Below are 22705 nucleotides of genomic sequence, written 5' to 3' on the forward strand. Positions count from 1 at the left end.
CTGACATCTTATCCCCTATCCTTTGGATAGCGGATAAGATGTCTAGGGGCGGAGTACCCCTTTAAGTGCAAGAATCATGCACTTGCTCAGGTAACACTGTTTTCTTAAAGCATAAATACAAAGATACCTGTGTGCACTTTATAAGGGCTGGTTCACATCACGTTTTCTCCCATACGGGAGCGCATACGGCAGGGGAGAGCTAAAACCTTGCTCTCCCGTATGCCTTTCTATGCGTATGTAATTCATTTCAATGAGCCGGCCGGAGTGAAACGTTTGGTCCAGTCGGCTAATTTTTGCACCATATGCGCTTTTTCCCCGGACCTAAAACTGTGGTCAACCACGGATTTAGGTCCGGTTGTAAAAGCGCATAAGGCGCAAAAATGAGTCGACCGGACCAAACGTTTCACTCCGGCTGGCTCATTGAAATGAATTACATACGGGAGCGCATAGAAAGGCATACGGGAGCGCAAGGTTTTAGCCCTCCCCTGCCGTATGCGCTCCCGTATGGGAGAAAATGTTATGTGAACCCAGCCTTACAAGGACATTGTTCAATCAAGGCAACAAATAGGTGAACTATGTGCTGCAGCCATATCATTTGTATGTTGTGGTTGTTGTTGTTGTTGTTTTTTTCTTTTTGACAGTATATCTTCTTCTACAGTATTGTGTATATTTCCTATATATATACACATCATGGGGCAGATTTTTGAAGCAGAATTACTCTTGGAGTCTCTCAGTTGTCCATAACAACTAATGACAGTGCAACTTGCATTTTTCAACAGCACAAAATGAAATAAAAGCTGTACTGTTATTAATAAAGTATAGCTCAAGCCAGCAAAAATATATATTATTTATATATATATATTTTATGATGCCTGACTGTGAGCAATATCATTGCATATATATAAATCCTCAAATAAATGCAGCACTACTTATGTGTTCAGCACCTCAGACTTGATCATAGTCCATTTAGATATCCACAGCAATGGCGCAGCACTCTGAAGTAAATCAATGTGAAGTTATTCTCTCATGTCAGAAAAACAAGTAGCTGAAGTAGTTGAATATATATATTTATTTGTACTCGGGGCTACACACCCGTGCTCATGGCTGCAAATGTTGCATACAAACCTATATATAAAAACATTAACTTACTCAAATGCGCATGGCACTCTCTCACTTCAGAGCCCTGTCGTATTTCAAGGAAACAGTTTAGGGCCACATATGGGGTATTTCCGTACTTGAGAGCAATTGCGTTACAAATTTTGGGGGGCTTTTTCTCCTTTTACCCCTTATGAAAAGGAAAAGTTGGGGTCTACACCAGCCTGTTAGTGTAAAAAAAGAAAATATTTTACACTAACATGCTTGTGTTGCCCCATACTTTTTATTTTCACAAGTACGGAACTACCCCATATGTGGGCATAAAATGCTCTGTGGATGCACAACAAGGCTCAGGAGGGAGAGCGCCATGTATATTTGAGGCCTAAATTATTGATTTGCACAGGGTGGCTGATATTACATGGTTCTGACATAAACGCAAATATATAAATACCCACGTGTGACCCCATTAGCGCCGGAGTACCTCTTTAAGCCTCACTGTACCCTTTGTTACGTTACTTGAGGGGTGTAGTTTCCAAAATATGATGCCATGTGTTTTTTGTTTTTTTTTAGCTGTTTTTCATGCACCATAGGGGCTTCCTAAATGCGACATGCCCCCCAAAAACCAGTTCAGCAAAATTTGCTTTCCAAAAGCCTAATGTGACTCCTTATCTTCTGAGCATTGTAGTTTGCCCGCAGAGCAATGTGTTTCCACACATGGGGGATTTCCATACTCAGAAGAGATGGGGTTACAAATTTTGGGGGGCATTTTCTCCCATTACCCTTTGTAAAAATTGTAAATTTGGGGAAAAAAAAAAACACTTTAGTGAAAAAATTTATTTTCATTTACACATCCGACTTTAACAAAAAGTCATCAAACACCTGTGGGGTGTTAAAGCTCACTGGACACCTTGTTACGTGCCTTGAGGGGTGTAATTTCCAAAATAGTATGCCATGTGGTTTTACTTTTTTTGCTGTTCTTTCACCATAGGGGCTTCCTAAATGTGACATGCCCTCCAAAAACTATTTCCGCAAAATTCACTCTCCAAAATCCGTCCCTTCTGAGGCCTCTATTGCGCCCACTGAACACTTTACATCCACATATGAGGTATTTTCTTACTCAAGAAAAAATTTTCTGCTATTATCCCTTGCAAAAATTCAATTCAATTCAATTTGTTGCTATTCATGTGAAACACCTAAAGGGTTAACAAACTTTCTGAATGTCATTTTGAATACTTTGAGGGGTGCAGTTTCTATAATGGGGTCATTTATGGGGCATTTCTAATATGAAGGCCCTTCAAATCCCCTTCAAAACTGGACCAGTTCCTGAAAAATTCAGATTTTGAAAATTTTGTGAAAAATTTTAAAATTGCTGCTAAACTTTGAAGCCCTCTGATGTGTTTCAAAAGTAAAAACATGTCAACTTTATAATGCCAACATGAAGTAGACATACTGTATATGTGAATCAATATAAATGTTTTTTGGAAAGTCTATTTTCCTTACAAGTAGAGAGCTTCACAGTTAGAAAAATGCTAAATGTTCAAATTTTTCATGAAATTTGGGAATTTTTCTCCAAGAAATGATGCAAGTATCGACAAAAATTTACCACTTTGTTAAAGTACAAAATGTAACGAAAAAACTCTCTTCCAATCAAATTCATAAGTAAAACCATCCCAGAGTTTTTAATGCTTAAAGTGAGAGCGGTCAGATGAGCAAAAAATTCTCTGGTCCTTAACCTGTTAAGGACCAAGGGCATATCTGTATGACCTGGGTCCTTTTCCTTTCTATAACGTGGGGCCACAGCGTGGCCCCGCATCATAGCGGGTCGGGCCTCTAACAACGACCGGGGCCCATGGCTAATAGCGCGCAGCACTGATCTCATTCAACAAAATCAAACCGATATAAGAAGGGTATCATTTTAATTCTATGGACCTACAGAATAAAGATAAGGTGTCAATTTTACAGAAAAATGTACTGCATAGAAACTGAAGCCCCAAAATTTACAAAATGGCATTTTTCTTCAATTTTGTAGCACAATTATTATTTTTTTCTGTTTCATTGTAAATTTTTGGTAAAATGACTGATGTCATTACAAAGTAGAATTGGTGGCGCAAAAAATAAGCCATAATATGGATTTTTAGGTGCAAAATTGATTTTTAAAGGTAAGGAGTAAAAAATGTAAGTGCAAAAACGGAAAAACCCCTGGTCCTTAAGGGGTTAAGGTTAAAATGGGCTTGGTCCTTAAGGGGTTAATCAACTGGTGCCAGAAAGTTAAACATATTTGTAAAGTGCAACAACCAAAGAAAAATTTAAGTGCACTCACCGCAGAGCCTTGACTGTCGTGTCTGGATGTCCAGTATCGGGTAGCCGGGTCATGGAATAGGTGCTGGTATCTTGTGTCGCTCGGAGGCTACACTGGCAGTTTCGCACGTGGAGGCCGGAAGAAGCATGCACTTACGTGCAAAACCGCCGGCGTAGCCTCCGAGCGCCACACGATACCAGCGCCTATGCCGTGACCCGGCTACACGTTACCGGACATCCAGACACGACAGTCTCAGCTCTGTGATGAGTGCATTTACGTTTTTCTTTGGTTGTTGTATTTGATGTTTCATATCTGTGTACGTGCACACCACAGGAGACTTCTATCGGAGGTCGACGAGGACATTGCTATACGCATCATTAGGTTATATAGTTCTCTATGTGTGCTCTCCCTACATTTTTATCTTGGCATTTGGCATATTTGTAAAGTACTTCTTTTTAAAAATATTAACCCTTCCAGTACTTATCAGCTGCTGTATACTACAGAGAAAGTTCTTTTCTTTTTGAATTTCCTTTCTGTCTGACCACAGTGCTCTCTGCTGACACCTCTGTCCATTTTAGTAACTGTCCAGAGTAAGAGCAAATCCCCATAGCAAACATATCCTGCTCTGAACAGTTCATATAATGGACAGAGGTGTCAGCAGAGAGCACTGTTTTCTTAAAAAAAAATTGAAAATGAAAAGAATTTCCTCTGTAGTATACAGCAGCTGATAAGTACTGGAAGGAATAAGATTTTTTAATAGAAGTAATACACATACACACAAACCTCAATATGCTAGCAAGATGTGTATCGGCACCACTTTAACTGCAGTGAGATCCCGGCAAGGAATCAGTCTGTGCGCTCAGCACACCTGGACAATTAAACCCCTTGAAAGGCTTCAACTTCAGTAGTGCTCACTCCACAAAGTATAAGAACAAAGCAATCATTCGGAACGAAGAGGAAGAAAAGGGAGCACATACCAGAGATGTTGAAATGCAGTATTCGGCTTTATTTCTTCTTGCTGGGGTGAAAACGGTGCAGGATAAAAGGGAGGGTGGACGAGTTCAGGGGGAACTACTGGCAATGGTCCGTGTCACGCTGGTCTGCGCTTCATCAGGCCCCTGAACTCATCCACCCTCTTTTCTATCCTGCACCGTTCTGACCCCAGCAAGATGAAATAAAGCTGAATACTGCATTTCAACATCTCTGGTATGTGCTCCCTTTTCTTCATCTTCGTTCCGAATAATACACAAATCTGTTTAACTTTCTGGCACCAGTTGATTAAAAAAAATAAAAATGTTTTCCAGTGGAGTACCCCTTTAAGTGTAAATAGAAGTGAATGCACCACATAATATAATTATGTCTTCTCCTTTTATTCCGGGTTCACACAACATAAAATGTGCTTCTTATGCACACTTTTTCAGTCATAATCATGATAAAGGGTCATTTACAATAGTTGCCTCCTGAAAGTGCGTCTAAAATTAAAAACATTGTCGAAGTGTCAGGGAGGCTAGTCCAAGTGTCAGGGAGGCTAGTCCTGAACTGGCACACCCCAACAAGTTTGCCCGCTTGGCAGATGAGGGGGATGCCATTACAGAGCTAGCAGAACTGCAGCAGGATACCGCCTCTGACCGCCAGGGGGGTGTCTGCTCCAGTAAGGAGGGAGGGAGGAGTACAGGGCAGGCCAGACAGGTACTAGTGGTGGGGGACTCAATTATTAGGGGGACAGACAGGGCAATCTGTCACAAAGACCGGGATCGCCGAACAGTGTGTTGTCTGCCTGGCGCACGAGTTCGGCACATCGCGGATCGGGTTGACAGGTTGCTGGGCGGGGCTGGAGAGGACCCAGCAGTCATGGTACATATTGGCACCAATGACAAAGTAAGAGGTAGGTGGAGTGTCCTTAAAAATGATTTCAGGGACTTAGGCCGCAAGCTTAAGGCAAGGACCTCCAAGGTAGTATTTTCTGAAATACTACCAGTACCACGAGCCACACCAGAGAGGCAGCGGGAGATCAGGGAGGTAAACAAGTGGCTCAGAAGCTGGTGTAGGAAGGAAGGGTTTGGGTTCATGGAGAACTGGGCTGACTTCGCTGTCGGTTACCGGCTCTACCGTAGGGACGGGCTGCACCTCAATGGGGAGGGTGCAGCTTTGCTTGGGGAGAAGATGGCTAGAAGGGTGGAGGAGTGTTTAAACTAGGGACTTGGGGGGAGGGAACCTACAGCAAAGAGGGGGAAGATAGTGTAGATAGAGAGGTGGGAATTATAAATGTACCTGGGGGTGGACCGGAGGGAGGGGTTAGAATAGTTAATAGGAATAGGCTTCATAGGAAAATAAAACTTACACCCTTGAATCCCATTAACCCCAATAACATAAAGGATGGAAATGTAAAGTGTATGTTCACAAATGCCAGAAGCCTAGCAAATAAAATGGGGGAGCTTGAGGCCTTGATACTGGAGGAACATATTGATATAGTTGGGGTCACTGAGACATGGCTGGACTCCTCGCATGACTGGGCTGTCAATCTGCAGGGGTTTACATTGTTTCGCAAGGATAGAATGAACAGAAAAGGTGGTGGAGTCTGTCTGTATGTAAGAAGTGGTATGAAAGTCAGTGTGAACGATGCCATAGTGTGTGATGATTTTGAGGAGGTGGAATCACTGTGGGTAGAATTACAAAAGGAGGGAAATACTGAAAAAATAATATTTGGGGTAATCTACAGACCCCCTAATATCACTGAAGAGATAGATGTTCGGCTTCATAAACAAATAGAGAGGGCCACCCGGGCAGGTACTGTGGTAATAATGGGAGATTTTAACTATCCAGATATAGATTGGGGTCCGGGGTTGGCTAAAACTACAAAGGGGCGACAATTCCTAAATTTATTGCAGGATAATTTTATGGGCCAGTTTGTGTAGGACCCAACAAGAAGTGATGCCTTGTTGGATCTGATCATTTCCAACAACGCAGAGCTGATTGGTAATGTAACTGTGCGGGAAAACCTTGGTAATAGCGACCACAATATAGTTACTTTTGACTTAAAATGTAGAAAACAAAGACAGGCGGGGAAGGCAAAAACATATAACTTTAAAAAGGCAAACTTCCCTGGGCTGAGGGCTGCACTACAGGACATAGACTGGGGGGAAGTGTTCTCAAATACTGATACAGAAGGTAAATGGGACATCTTTAAATCAACTCTAAATAACTATACAGCTAAATATATACCAAAGGGGAACAAATATAAACGATTAAAATTAAATCCTACATGGCTGACACATGATGTTAAAAGAGCAATAAACAACAAAAAAATTGCCTTCAAAAAATACAAATCTGATGGGTCAGCGATAACATTTAAACAGTACAAAGAGCTTAATAAAATCTGTAAAAATGTAATAAAAACAGCAAAAATTCAAAATGAGAGACAGGTGGCCAAAGAAAGCAAAACTAATCCTAAATATTTTTTTAGATATATAAATGCAAAAAAAAAAAGGACAGAGCATGTAGGACCCCTTAATAATGATAATGGGGAGGTTGTCACAGGCGATCAAGAGAAGGCGGAGCTACTGAATGGGTTCTTTAGTTCTGTATATACTAGGGAAAAAGGAGCTGACATTGGCCAGGTCAGTGCTGGTAACACATCATGTAATGTACTGAACTGGCTTAATGTAGAGATGGTACAAGGTAAGTTAAGTGATATAAATGTAAGCAAATCCCCAGGGCCGGATGGACTACACCCAAGAGTTCTTAGAGAGGTAAGTTCAGTAATATCTGTACCCCTGTTCATGATATTTAGAGATTCTATGGTGTCTGGTATTGTGCCAAGGGACTGGCGCAAGGCGAATGTGGTGCCAATCTTCAAGAAGGGCTCTAGGTCTTCCCCAGGAAACTATAGACCGGTAAGTTTAACGTGCATTGTGGGTAAATTGTTTGAAGGACTTATAAGGGATTACATACAGGAATACATAGGGGATAATTGTATTATAAGTGATAGCCAGCATGGGTTTACTAAGGATAGAAGTTGTCAAACCAATCTAATTTGCTTTTATGAAGAGGTGAGTAGAAGCCTTGACAGAGGAATGGCTGTGGATATAGTGTTTCTGGATTTTGCCAAAGCATTTGATACTGTCCCTCACAGACGTCTGACAGGTAAGTTAAGGTCCTTGGGCTTGGAAACTTTAGTTTGTAACTGGATTGAACACTGGCTCATGGATCGTACCCAGAGAGTGGTGGTCAATGATTCGTACTCTGATTGGTCCCCGGTAATTAGTGGTGTACCCCAAGGTTCAGTACTGGGCCCGCTGTTGTTTAATTTATTTATCAATGATATAGAGGATGGTATTAACAGCTCTGTTTCTATCTTTGCAGATGACACCAAGCTTTGTAGCACGGTACAGTCTATAGAGGATGTGCATAAGTTACAGGATGACTTGGATAGACTAAGTGTCTGGGCATCCACTTGGCAAATGAGGTTCAATGTGGATAAATGTAAAGTTATGCATCTGGGTACTAATAACCTGCATGCATCGTATGTCTTAGGGGGGATTAAACTGGCAGAGTCACTGGTAGAGAAGGATCTGGGTGTACTTGTAGATCACAGACTACAGAATAGCATGCAATGTCAGGCTGCTGCTTCCAAAGCCGGCAGGATATTGTCATGTATAAAAAGAGGCATGGACTCAAGGGACAGGGACATAATACTCCCCCTTTATAAAGCATTGGTACGGCCTCACCTGGAATATGCTGTTCAGTTTTGGGCACCTGTCCATAAAAGGGACACTGCGGAGTTGGAAAGGGTGCAGAGACGCGCGACTAAACTAATATGGGGCATGGAACATCTTAGCTATGAGGAGCGATTAAAGGAGTTACAATTGTTTAGTCTTGAGAAGAGACGTTTAAGGGGGGATATGATAAACGTATATAAGTATATTAATGGCCCATACAAAAAATATGGAGAAAAACTGTTCCAGGTTAAACCCCCCCAAAGGACGAGGGGACACTCCCTCCGTCTGGAGAAGAAAAAGTTTAGTCTCAAGGGGCGACACGCCTTCTTTACCGTGAGGACTGTGAATTTATGGAACGGTCTACCTCAGGAACTGGTCACAGTAGGAACAATTAACAGCTTTAAAACAGGATTAGATACATTTATGGAACAAAATAACATTAATGCTTATGAAGAAATATAAAATCCCATCCCTTCCCCAATATCGCGCCACACCCCTACCCCTTAATTCCCTGGTTGAACTTGATGGACATATGTCTTTTTTCGACCGTACTAACTATGTAACTATGAAGTTTACACTGTGTGAACCTGGCCTTATATAACTTTTCTTCATATCACCCTTATCTCTAAAACAGTTGATAAGCTTCATATTTTAATATTCTTGTTTAGTAGTTGGAAATATAAGACAGTGGGTGTTAGAAGTTCAGACATCCAAGTTTTAAGGTTTTAAAGAAGATGAATTAGCTATGCTGTGCATGTGAACAACATTCAATAATTTATTCCATTAAGACAACAGTAGGGGTGATAATCCTGTTTCTATACTGTGATCTTAATGTGTTTCCTACTTCAACTCCCACAATAAACTAAACCCTGAGGGAAAAGCACTGCAAGTAGGAAATATGATTTTTTTACATTCCTGGTAATGGTAAATTACAAACTTTTGAAATGAACGGATTTACTTTTATCTTCATCCAAGCAACAAGTAAAGAATAATTATTTTTCTTCTACTGGAGTAAAAACAAAAATAATATAAATTGGTTTCTAGCATTTCCAAAAGCTACTCTAAGGTTAAGTTCACACTACGTAAAATTCCCCACGGTATTTTATTTTACTTGCACATTTTTGTCCATTGTAGCAAAAAAAAAATATATATATATATATATATATATATATGTAAATATATAACGACCAAAATCTTACCTGAATACAAAAGTATAAATATTGTAAAAAAAAATTGGATAGACTAAAGTAACATTTTATTACGACCATGCACAGTTTTGATATATAGAGGGGCATTTATTACCTTGGTTTTTGTTCACTTTAGATCAAGAAAAGTTGCGAGGAAAGTGGCATCCATGCGCCAAATTTATCAAATGGTGCACGGACGTTGATGAATGCTGCGTAACTTCTCTAAATAAATATTGCAGAGCAGTGGCGGGTCGTGCGACAATTGTATTAAAAGTCACACGGGCCTTAACCCCTTAAGGACCAAGCCCATTTTGGCCTTAAGGACCAGAGTGTTTTTTGCACAATTGACCACTGTCACTTTAAACATTGATAACTCTGGGATGCTTTTAGTTATCATTCTGATTCCGAGACTGTTTTTTCGTGACATATTCTACTTTAACATAGTAGTAAATTTTTGTGGTAACTTGCAACCTTTCTTGGTGAAAAATCCCAAAATTTGATGAAAAATTTGAAAATTTAGATTTTTTTTTACTTTGAAGCTTTCTGCTTGTAAGGAAAATGTATATTACAAATAAAATATATATATATTAAAATACATATACAATATGTCTACTTTATGTTTGCATCATGAAATTGATGAGTTTTTACTTTTGGAAGACACCAGAGGGCTTCAAAGTTCAGCAGCAATTTTCCAATTTTTCACAAAATTTTTTAACTCGATATTTTTCAAGGACCAGTTCAGTTTTGAAGTGGATTTGAAGGGTCTTCATATTAGAAATACCCCACAAATGACCCCATTATACAAACTACACCCCCCAAAGTATTCAAAATGACATTCAGTCAGTGTTTTAACCCTTTAGGTGTTTCACAGGAATAGCAGCAAAGTGAAGGAGAAAATTCTAAATCTTCATTTTTTACACTCACATGTTCTTGTAGACCCAATTTTTTAATTTTTTCAAGTGATAAAAGGAGAAAATTTTTACTTGTATTTGTAGCCCAATTTCTCTCGAGTAAGCACATACCTCATATGTCTATGTAAAGTGTTCGGCGGGCGCAGTAGAGGGCTCAGAAGGGAAGGAGCGACAAGGGGATTTTGGAGAGAACATTTTTCTGAAATGGTTTTTGGGGGGCATGTCACCTTTAGGAAGCCCCTAGGGTGTCAAAACAGCAAAAAAAAAACACATGGCATACCATTTTGGAAACTAGACCCCTCGGAGAATGTAACATGGGATAAAGTGAGCCTTAATACCCCACAATAAACTAAACCCTGAGGGAAAAGCACTGCAAGTAGGAAATATGATTTTTTACATTCCTGGTAATGGTAAATTACAAACTTTTGAAATGAAAGGATTTACTTTTATCTTCATCCAAGCAACAAGTAAAGAATAATTATTTTTCTTCTACTGGAGTAAAAACAAAAATAATATAAATTGGTTTCTAGCATTTCCAAAAGCTACACTAAGGTTAAGTTCACACTACGTAAAATTCCCCACAGTATTTTATTTTAGTTGCACATTTTTGTCCATTGTAGCAAAAAAAAAAACTTATTTATCGGGGTATACCACGCACCGACCTATAACACGCACCCTCATTTTACCAAGGATATTTGGGTAAAAAAAGTTTTTTACCCAAATATCCATGGTAAAATGAGGGTGCGTGTGTGCGCGTGTATACCCCGATACACCCCCAGGAAAGGCAGGGGGAGAGAGGCCGTCGCTGCCTGCTTCTCTCCCCCTGCCTTTCCTTGGGTCTAGAGCCCTGCTGCCGGCCCTTCTCTCCCCCTGGCTATCGGCGCCGCTGCCCATTCTGTCCCCCTGACTATCGGTGCCGGCGCCCCGTTGCCTGCGCCGATAGCCAGGGGGAGAGAAGCGGCGCCGACAGCCAGGGGGAGAGAAGGGGCAGCGGCACCCATTGCCGGCGCCGCTGCCCCGTTGCCTCCCCCCATCCCCGGTGGCATAATTACCTATTGCCGGGGTCGGGTCCGCGCTGCTGCAGGCCTCCGGCGTGCATCCCCTGCGTCGTTGCTATGCACGGCGCGGCGCAATTTAACATAGTAGTCAATTTTTGTGGTAACTTGCATCCTTTCTTGGTGAAAATCCCAAAATTTGATGAAAAATTTGAAAATGTTGCATTTTTTTTAACTTTGAAGCTTTCTGCTTGTAAGGAAAATGTATATTACGAATAAAAAAAATTGGATTCACATATACAATATGTCTAATTTATGTTTGCATCATAAAATTGATGAGTTTTTACTTTTGGAAGACATCAGAGGGCTTCAAAGTTCAGCAGCCATTTTCCAATTTTTCACAAAATTTTCAAACTCAATATTTTTCAAGGACCAGTTCAGTTTTGAATTGGAATTGAAGGGTCTTCATATTAGAAATACCCCACAAATGACCCCATTATAAAAACTAAAACCCCCCCCCCCCAAAGTATTCAAAATGACATTCAGTCAGTGTTTTAACCCTTTAGGTGTTTTACAGGAATAGCAGCAAAGTGAAGGAGAAAATTCAAAATCTTCATTTTTACACTCACATGTTCTTGTAGACCCAATTTTTGAAAAGTGGTAAAAGGAGAACATTTTTACTTGTATTTGTAGCCCAATTTCTCTCGAGTAAGCACATACCTCATATGTCTATGTAAAGTGTTTGGAGAGAACATTTTTCTGAAATAGTTTTTGGGGGGCATGTCACCTTTAGGAAGCCCCTAGGGTGTCAAAACAGCAAAAAAAAAAAACCATGGCATACCATTTTGGAAACTATACCTCTCGGAGAATGTAACATGGGATAAAGTGAGCCTTAATACCCCACAGGTGTTTCATAACTTTAGCAAATGTGAAAAATAAAAAAAAAATTTGACCTAAAATGCTTTGTTTTCCCAAATATTTAACATTTTTAAAAAGGGTAATAGCAGAAAATACCCCCCCAATATTTGAAGCCCAATTTCTCCCGATTCAGAAAACACCCCATATGGGGGTGAAAAGTGCTCTGCTGGCGAGCTACAGGTCTTGGAAGAGGAGTAGTCACATTTGGCTTTTTGGAAGCAAATTTTGCTCTGGGGGTATGCCGCATTTAGGAAGCCCCTATGGTGCCAGGACAGCAAAAAAAAAAAAAACCATGGCATACTATTTTGGAAACTAGACCCCTCGGGGAACGTAAAAAGGGGTTAAGTGAACCTTTATACCCCACAGATGTTTCACGACTTTTGCATATGTAAAACAACTTTTTTTTTTACCTAAAATGCTTGTTTTCCCAAAAATTTTCCATTTTTAAAAAGGGTAATAGCAGAAAATACCCCCCAAAATTTGCAACACAATTCCTCCCGAATACAGTGATACCCCATATGTGACCCTAAACTGCCTTGAAATACGACAGGGCTCCAAAGTGAGAGTGCCATGCCCATTTGAGGCCTAAATTAGGGATTGCATAGGGGTGGACATAGGGGTATTCTACGCCAGTGATTCCCAAACAGGGTGCCTCCAGCTGTTGTAAAACTCTCAGCATGCCTGGACAGTCAGTGGCTGTCTGGTAATACTGGGAGTAGTTGTTTTGCAACAGCTGGAGGCTCCGTTTTGAAAACAGTGGAGTACCAGACGTTTTTCATTTTTATTGGGGAGGGGGGCTGTGTAGGGGTATGTGTATATGTAGTGTTTTTTACTTTTTATTTTATTTTGTGTAAGTGTAGTGTAGTGTTTTTAGGGTACAGTCGCACGGGCAGGGGTTCACAGTAGCTTCTCGCTGGCAGTTTGAGCTGCGTCAGAAAATTTTTCTGCAGGTCAAACTTGCAGCCGGATACTTACTTTAAACCTCCGCCCATGTGAGTGTACCCTGTACGTTCACATTGGGGGGGGGGGAGGAGGGGGGAACATCCAGCTGTTGCAAAACTACAACTCCCAGCATGCGCTGACAGACTGCACATGCTGAGAGTTTTAGTTTTGCAACAGCTGTAGGCACACTGGTTGTGTATCACTGAGTTTGTGACCTAACTCAGTGTTTCACAACCAGTGTGCCTTCAGCTGTTGCAAAACTACAACTCTCAGCAGTCTCCGACAGCCAACGGGCATGCTGGGAGTTGTAGTTATGGAACCAGCAGATGCACCACTACAACTCCTAGCATGCACTTTAGCTGTTTGTGCAAGGTGGGAGTTGTAGTTATACAACAGCTGAAGGTACACTTTTCCATAGAAAAAATGTGCCTCCAGCTGTTGCAAAACTATAAGTTCCAGCATGCCCATAAGGGAATGCTGGGAGTTGTGGTGGTCTGCCTCCTGCTGTTGCATAACTACAGCTCCCAGCATGCCCTTTTAGCATGCTGGGAGCTGTTGCTAAGCAACAGCAGGAGTCTGTCACTCATCTCCAACTGCTGCAAGCCGCCGCATACATGTCAGTCCCTCGCCGCCGCCGCTCCTGGGGCCCCGATCCCAACATTGACGCTGGGCATCGGATTCCCCAGCTGTCAGGGTCCACGTCTCGCACCCGCTCACGTCCTCCGGAAGAGGGGCGGAGCGGGTTGCGGGAGTGACACCCGCAGCAGGTGCCCTGATTGGCTGACGAATCAGGGCGATCGTGAGGTGGCACCAGTGCCACCTCACCCCTACTGGCCATGGCTGTTGGGGGACGTCAGAGACGGCCCCGAACAGCCTGTAATTCCGGGTCACCGGGTCACTGGAGACCCGATTGACCCGGAATCCGCTGCAGATCGCTGGGCTGAATTGTCCCGCAATCTGCGGCTATCGCCGACATGGGGGGACATAATGACCCCCTGGGCGATATGCTGCGATGCCTTCTGAACGATTTCAGCAGACATCCAGCTCCGGTCCCATCGGCTAGCGGTGGGGACCAGATTTTCCAATGGGCGTATGGATACGCCCTGTGTCCTTAAGGAGTCGGAATGCAGGGCGTATCCATACGCCCTGTGTACTGAAGAGGTTAATACAATTGTTGCATGGAGTGAAATAGGGCAGGGTTGAATTGTCCTGTGATTTCTTCTATATCTGGTCTGGTCTTGCTTAACAGGGTCAATTTTTATATTAAAAATAAATTATTTCACGAAATCTAATCTTTGTGTATTATTTTAAACAAGTTGGGGGATATTTATCAAAGTTGTCTATGTCCCGCATCAATTTAGACCAAACTACAGAGTGTTTGGCTGGTCCATTGTTTGCCTAATTTATCAAATGGCCCACGGCTCTTGATAAATTCTGTGCACAGACTTCAGGATCTATGCTTTAGACTGTATTTAAACCTGCTCCAGCATGGTCTGACATTTCGGCGTACTTTCAGCCGATACGACTTGTCGCTGAAAAGTCGCTTTTGATAAATTCAGCACCAATGCATTTTCCAGTGCATTTCCGTCTAAAATAGACTATAATGCATCATGTTCTAAAAATCCTCTAGAGCAAAAGTCGCAGAAAAGTCGCACACATTTAGACTGCGACTTTCTGTTCCTTTAATAAATATCCCCCGTTATGTTTATGAAAGGGGTTTGGATATCAGGGTTTAATTTGATGTATAGCACCATTTGGGAACTATTACAGTATGTCTTTAATAGTTGAATAGTTCAAATAAGGTTTTAAAAAAAAAGTGTGTACGCATACTGTATATGTAAATATTGTTGCTATTGAGTCCGTCTGGATCTGCATTCTTAGTATGCCATGCACAGGGGTGTTGCAAGGATATAATATTTGGGGCCGATGACCTGGATTAATTGATCAATTGTCCAAATCTACACTGCTAAGCTCTATGTGCACCAACGCAATACACATGCCGCATCCATTCCTCCAGGTGATCACCTAGAGAGGGGCAGGTAGCTATTTCCTCCTTCTTGCCATTGGCAGATCTGTCTTAGGAGCAGCAGCCACAACAGCAAAAAAAAAATCTGGAAGATTGTAGAGGGCTAACATGTGTAACTGGCTACTGGGAGGCACCTGGCTACCTAATAGGGAAAACTATCCACTGGGGCTACCTATCTACCAAATGAAAAAACAAGCTACTAGGTCAGCCTGCCTACCTAATTGGGGATATACCTACTGGAGGAAAATTGGCTAGTGTGGGGAAGGGGGGTCTGACTACCTAGGAGTTGAAAATGGCTACTGAGGAGGGTGTTGGAAAAGTGTGAAGCCTATGGTGTTTGTCTGACAGGTTTGGCATTATGTAATGGTAGGACTGGTAATATCTTTCTTTACATGTTGTGTTTACTTCAGAAAAAGTATGGTAGCAACATTTGCTTTTGATATGCCAGCAATAAAGTCTTAGTATAGTTATATATGCACTTAATTTTCAGGATAGCCCAGAAGTAGGCGGAAGGACCCTACAGCGTCAGGTTAGCCAATTGCATTGCAAGAATTAGGAAGGGTCACTTGACCTCAGGAAAGCCAATAGAACCTTACATACAGTTCTCAAGATGAAGTATAGAAGTGGGTCAGAAGCATCAGAAAAGCTTATGTACGCAGCTGTAAGTAGCAGATATGTGTAAGAGACAGTGCATGCAGTGTGTACTTAACAGGTAGGAGAAGGACCACTCCATGACTATGTTCCAAAGCAGTGTACAAAAAACCCTTTGCAAACAGTGTGCTACATTTGTTCTGTCAGGGGAAGAACTGTGTCATTGTCAAGTGTGCTTGTTTGTGGTACACTCAGGGATAAAAGCAGTGAAAACAAGTTTTTTTTTGACAATTTGGCACCCAGTTGTTTACCTATAAATTTAAGCAAGCCAGTATTAAGAAGCTGCAAACAAATAGGTGGGGAAAATCATCATCATTTTGCAAACGCATTGTCGAATTGCATATTCAAGTGTGCCAGTTTTTCATAGAATACAAATTATGCACCCTTATAAAATATAATGTTTATTAAATACCGATTACAAATCTACATCAACAAAACACAAATTAACAGCACAGCATGTAATGAGGCATGCTAATTAAGGTGAGATGAAAAAAACCTAAATATATATAGACGGGACCCCGTAAGATCAAAATATGAGGTGAGTATATAAAGAGTCAGATATTAAGATACAACATATATATATATATATATATATATATATATATATGTCAATATTCACTCACGTTTTTTGGAGCGGACGTGTTCCTGATGTGGGATAGACAATATATTACACCACAAGTCAATGACAAGAAGATTCCTGTCCCTAATATATAGAGCTCCTAAAGGCCAGCCTATCCATGCCTAACAATGGAAGAGGCACACCCACTTCAGTACGATGGCTGACCACTCCCTAGCTCACATACACAACACATATTTTGATCTTACATGGTCCAGTCTATACATATATAGGTTTTTGTTCTCTCACCATAATTTGAGTATCACATGCCTCATTACATGCTGTGCTGTTAATTTGTGTTTTGTTGATGTAGATTTTTAAGCGGTATTTAATAAATGTTATATTTTATAAGGGTGCATAATTTGCATCGAGTAAATTAATGTATATGATGTAACCCATCCCATATAACTTTTGTAAGTGAGTCAGTTTTTTCATAGAAGCAGATGTTTTCATAGAAGTGGACATTTCACAGGTTGCCACTGGAGTACTTATCTACTCCTCTAGACCTTGTTCTCCCCTACCTTCTGTTTTAGGATTCCCCACAGATTCTTAATAGGGTTTAGGTCTGGAAACCTGCTTGGCAAGTCCATCACTTTTACCCTCAGCTTTTTTAGTGATCTTGAAGGTGTGTTAGGATTCTCCAAAGGGAGGGGATCATGTTTGGCTTCTTGGTATCATGCTCTGCATACTGGCATTATTGGTTCCCTCAATGAACTGTGGCATCCCTGTACCAGCAGCCCACCACCATGCTTGACTATAAGAAATAGACACTTGTGTTTGTACTCCTCACTTGGTTGCCACCACACTCACTTGACACCCTCTGAACCAAATAAGTTTATCTTGTTCTCATTGGACCACAAGATATGGCTCCAGTAATCCATGTCCTTAGTCTACTTGTCTTCAGCAAACTGTTTGCGGGCTTTCTTGTGCATCATCTTTAGGATAGGCTTCTTTCTGAGATGGCAGCCATACAGACTGATGTTCTTCAGTGTGTGGTGTATGGTCTGAGCACTGACAGGCTGATCCACCACCCCTTCAACCTCTATGATGCTGAGCACATTCACTCAACTTCTTTGGTCAACCATGGCGAGGCCTTTTCTGAGTGGAATCTATCCTTGGAAACCACTATATAGTCTTGCCATTCAGGGTCTTGGCATTTTTTTTTACAGCTTAAGCCATCTTTCATGGCATGACGTGCCATGTTGAACTTCCAGTTATCAGTATTAGAGAGTGTAAGAGCGATAACACCAAATTTTAGAAAAACTTTGTAACACTTATGATTCATATGACAGGGAGGAAAAATGGCTTAATGGGCTCAATTTCAACATTTTCATTTAAAGGTGCGCTCACTTTTTCTTTTGCCAAGGTTTAGACAATAATAGCTGTGTGTTGAGTTATTTTGAGGGAACACAACATTAACCTCTTAAGGACCCGGGGTTTTTCCATTTTTGCATTTTCATTTTTTCCTCCTTATTTTTTGCGCCACCAATTCTACTTTGTAATGACATCAGTCATTTTACCCCAAAATCTACGGCAAAATGGAAAATAAAATCATTGTGAGACAAAATGAAAAAAAAAAAAAAGCCATTTAGTAATTTTTGGGGGGCTTCCGTTTCTACACATCCCTTTTTTCGGTAAAAATTACACTTTATCTTTATTCTGTAGGTCCATACGGTTAAAATAATACCCTACTTATGTAGGTTTGATTTTGTCGTACTTCTGGAAAAAAATCATAACTACATGCAGGAAAATTTATACGTTTAAAATTGTCATCTTCTGACCCCTATAACTTTTTTATTTTTCCGCGTATGGGGTGGTATGAGGGCTCATTTTTTTGCGCCGTGATTTTCGCCATTTTTAGCGGCACCATGTTTGTATTGATCAAACTTTTTGATCGCGTTTTATAAATTTTTTCATGATATAAAAAGTGACCAAAAATGCACTATTTTGGACTTTGGAATTTTTTTGCGCGTTCGCCATTGACCGTGCGGTTTACTTAATGATATATTTTTATAATTTGGACATTTCTGCACGCAGCGATACCACATGTGTTTATTTTTATTTACACAGTTTTTTTTTTTATGGGAAAAGGGGGGTGATTCAAAGTTTTATAAGGGATGGTGTTAAATGATCTTTATTTACTTTTTTTCACTTTTTTTTTTTTGCAATGTTATAGCTCCCATAGGGACTTATAAGACTGCACACACTGATCTTTTACATCGTTCAATGGTTTCTCATAAGAAACCACTGATCGATGATTCTGCTGCTTGACTGCTCATGCCTGGTTCTCAGGCACTGAGCAATCTTTCGGTGATTGGACAGCATGGAGAAGGTAAGGACCCTTCGTATGCCTTGTAAGCTGCTCAGAATGCCGCGATTTCGCCACGGCGATCCCGAACAGCTCCCTGAGCTAACCGGTATGGTTCTACTTTCACTTTAGACGCGGCGTTCAACTTTGAACTCCGCGTCTAAGGGATTAATAGCGCGCGGCACCTCAATCAGTGCTGCACGCTATTAGCCAGGGGTCCCGGCCGTTGTTATACCCGCTATGATGTGGCCCCGCGTTATAGAACGCGAGCGGACTCATGACATACAGGTAAGTCATGGGTCCATGAGAGGTTAAAGGAGTAGTCTCATTCAAAAAACTTTTACCCTATCTGCAGAATAGAGGATAAGTTTTAGATTGTGGGGGTCCAAGTGCTTGGACCAAACCCCCCCCCCCCCCCCGCGATCTCCTGTATGGGCCAATCTCTCCCCTGGAGTGGCACATCACAACCCCCGCCCGAAGTGGGGGCCACCATGGCCTTTCCATATAACTCTATGGGAGAGCTGTTCAGCTCTCTTCAGCTTTCCCATAGAGATAAATGGAGGGGGTGTGGCAGCCCTTGTTTCAGGTGGGGGTCATGACGCACCACTCCAGGGGAGAGCTGGGGCCTGGTACAGGAGATTACGGGGGCCCCTGCACTCGGACCACCCGCAATCTAAACCTTATCCCCTATTCTGCAGATAGGGGATATGTTTTTTGGCATGAGACTACTTTTTTAACACTGTTATACAGGCTGTGCACTTTACATTGTAGCGTCTGTCGCCGCGTCCCCGTGGTGTCCTCACTGCTCCGGAACATCTCTGCTGCCTGGGTACGTCGCTCTCACATCGCTGTCATCACGTCACTATGCACGCCGCCCCTATTGGATGACGGGGCAGCGTGCGCGGCAACGTGATGACGACGATGGAGAGCGCCGGCGATGGACGGGATCCCGAACAGGATGCTCCGGAGCCCCGAGGACAGGTAGGAGACCATCACCGGAGCACACGGGGCACCGTAAACGGATATCCGGCAGAAGCTGAAGCAGTCAGCGCTGCCGGATAGCCGTTTATGCGATGGCCCCGACATACAAAAGCATTGTATGTTGATGCTGCCTTAAACATGCGATGGCCTCTGAGAGGCCATTGCATATTGAAATTATCGTATGTCGGGTCCATCGTAGGTCGGGGGGTCACTGCAATGTGAGGGGTGTACTTAGTTATGTGAGATACTGTATATAATGTGAGGGGTGTACTTAATTATGTGAGATACTGTATATAATGTGAGGGGTGTACTCATTTATGTGAGATACTGTATATAATGTGAGGGGTGTACTTAGTTATGTGAGATACTGTATATAATGTGAGGGGTGCACTCACTTATGTGAGATATTGTATATAATGTGAGGGGTGTACTCATTTATGTGAGATATTGTATATAATGTGAGGGGTGTACTCATTTATGTGAGATACTGTATATAATGTGAGGGGTGTACTCATTTATGTGAGATATTGTATATAATGTGAGGGGTGTACTCATTTATGTGAGATATTGTATATAATGTGAGGGGTGTACTCATTTATGTGTGATGCTGTATATAATGTGAGGGGTGCACTCACTTATGTGAGATACTGTATATAATGTGAGGGGTGTACTTATTTATGTGAGATACTGTATATAATGTGAGGGGTGCACTCACTTATGTGAGATATTGTATATAATGTGAGGGGTGTACTCATTTATGTGAGATACTGTATATAATGTGAGGGGTGTACTCATTTATGTGAGATACTGTATATAATGTGAGGGGTGTACTCATTTATGTGAGATATTGTATATAATGTGAGGGGTGTACTCATTTATGTGAGATACTGTATATAATGTGAGGGGTGTACTCATTTATGTGAGATACTGTATATAATGTGAGGGGTGTACTCATTTATGTGAGATACTGTATATAATGTGAGGGGTGTACTTATTTATGTGAGAAATTGAATATAATGTGAGGGGTGTACTTATTTATGTGAGATACTGTATATAATGTGAGGGGTGCACTCACTTATGGGATATACTGTATATATAATGTGAGGGGTGGAGTCACTTATGTGAGATACTGTATATATAATGTGAGGGGTGCACTCACTTATGTGAGATACTGTATATAATGTGAGGGATGCACTCACTTATGTGAGATATTGTATATAATGTGAGGGGTGTACTTATTTATGTGAGATACTGTATATATAATGTGAGGGGTGTACTTATTTATGTGAGATACTGTATATAATGTGAGGGTTGTACTTATTTATGTGAGATACTGTACATATAATGTGAGGGGTGCACTCACTTATGTGAGATACTGTATATATATAATGTGAGGGGTGCACTCACTTATGTGAGATACTGTATATAATGTGAGGGGTGTACTCATTTACGTGAGGTACTGTATATATAATGTGAGGGGTGTACTCACTTATGTGAAGTACTGTATAAGCAGATCAGTACCTGAAGGAGCTATTGTTACCTGTTGCCACTAGTTGTACAGTATTGGGGCAATTGCTCTAATGTTTATGTTCTTCTGTTGTCACAGGTTGATACATGAGCCCAGGAGAATATACATTGGCATTCTGAGGAACTGCTTTAGTAATAAAGATACAGTATCTAAAAATACGTTGTCATAGAAGAAAACGCGTCTTTTTTCTGTAGATGGGTTTAATGAGGCGTACTATATCAGGAACACAGGTGGGCTTATCTAGCACAGGCTGAATGCTTTCATCTCTCTATGAGTTCAGGAAGAAATCTTCTGCAATGCTCAGTGGGAGCAAATATACAGCTGAACTGACATCCATAACCAGATGTGTTATAATGTCACGTTTCACATGTGTGTTCATTGCTGCGTCCATAAAGCCTTTTGTTATAGAGAGGATTTAACTGTTTTACTAGATTGATCCCGAAAGTTCAAATAAACCTATTTATTCAAAACATTTTGTCTTCTTTTTGGAAAAAAAAAAAAAAAAGCGGTATTTGTACTGTGAATATTTGCTAGATATTAAAGGATACATTAGCTCAAAATATATAATGGAGCGCCATAATGAGCAGGCTGTGTTGCTTTAACCTTTTACTCTTTCCAGTTTACAATATAAAAGCAGATCTATTTTTATACAAAGTATGTGGGGTATAGGGGGAATTATTGTCTGTACATCATGGGGGGAATTTATGAATAGTTGTTCTTGTGTCTTTACTATAAATTTACCCCTTTTTTTTTTTTTGGAGTTGGCTTTGGTTGGTTATCATTAGGCGAACACTGTTTGTTGAATTTGGCCATAATCTTGATTGTGACTGGGGTAGTTGATTTACACAGCCCGTTTTTCGTACAAGCGTGCGCCAAAGTATACAAAAGGAGCAAATCTAGAAAAAATGTGTTACAATTACTAAAGTGCATAAAATATAAAACAACCATTGCCAACAGCAAGCGCGAGTTATACCAATTTTACAGCACCAGGGGAATTTGGGAGATGCATTTGGATTATACTTAAAAAAAAAAAAAAAACATTGCCAAATAACAATAGCATGTCTAGCCGTGAACTAACATGCTACATCACCCTAAGCAGAATTAATGACACACCATACAACCAGAAAGAGACATCTTAAAACTCTTTAGGTTGGTTGCACCATATATTTTTGGAACACCAATCCGACTTTTTACCTGACATAAAATGGTGATTTTCTGAGATAACTTCATAAACTACTAGCATTATTCCTTGCTGCATCACCAAACTGGTGAGAGAACGTAACGCTGCATCTGCGTTTCTATTTTACTCTTGTTTTAAAAATTTTTACACACACACACACCCTCCCAAAAGAGAAAAAAAAGACTAATGTGGCAATAGAAAGAACACCAGTATTCCAAAATATAAGACAACAAAGAAACTTAAACTTAACCTTGCAACAATACTGGACATTTTCATTACTGAAAGAAGTGACCCTGCTGTTGACAGCCCCTTTTTTACACTTAGGAAAGGCTGGTTTGGAATTACGCCTT

This window comes from Hyla sarda, chromosome 1, assembly GCF_029499605.1.
Source record: "Hyla sarda isolate aHylSar1 chromosome 1, aHylSar1.hap1, whole genome shotgun sequence".
Taxonomy (NCBI): domain Eukaryota; kingdom Metazoa; phylum Chordata; class Amphibia; order Anura; family Hylidae; genus Hyla; species Hyla sarda.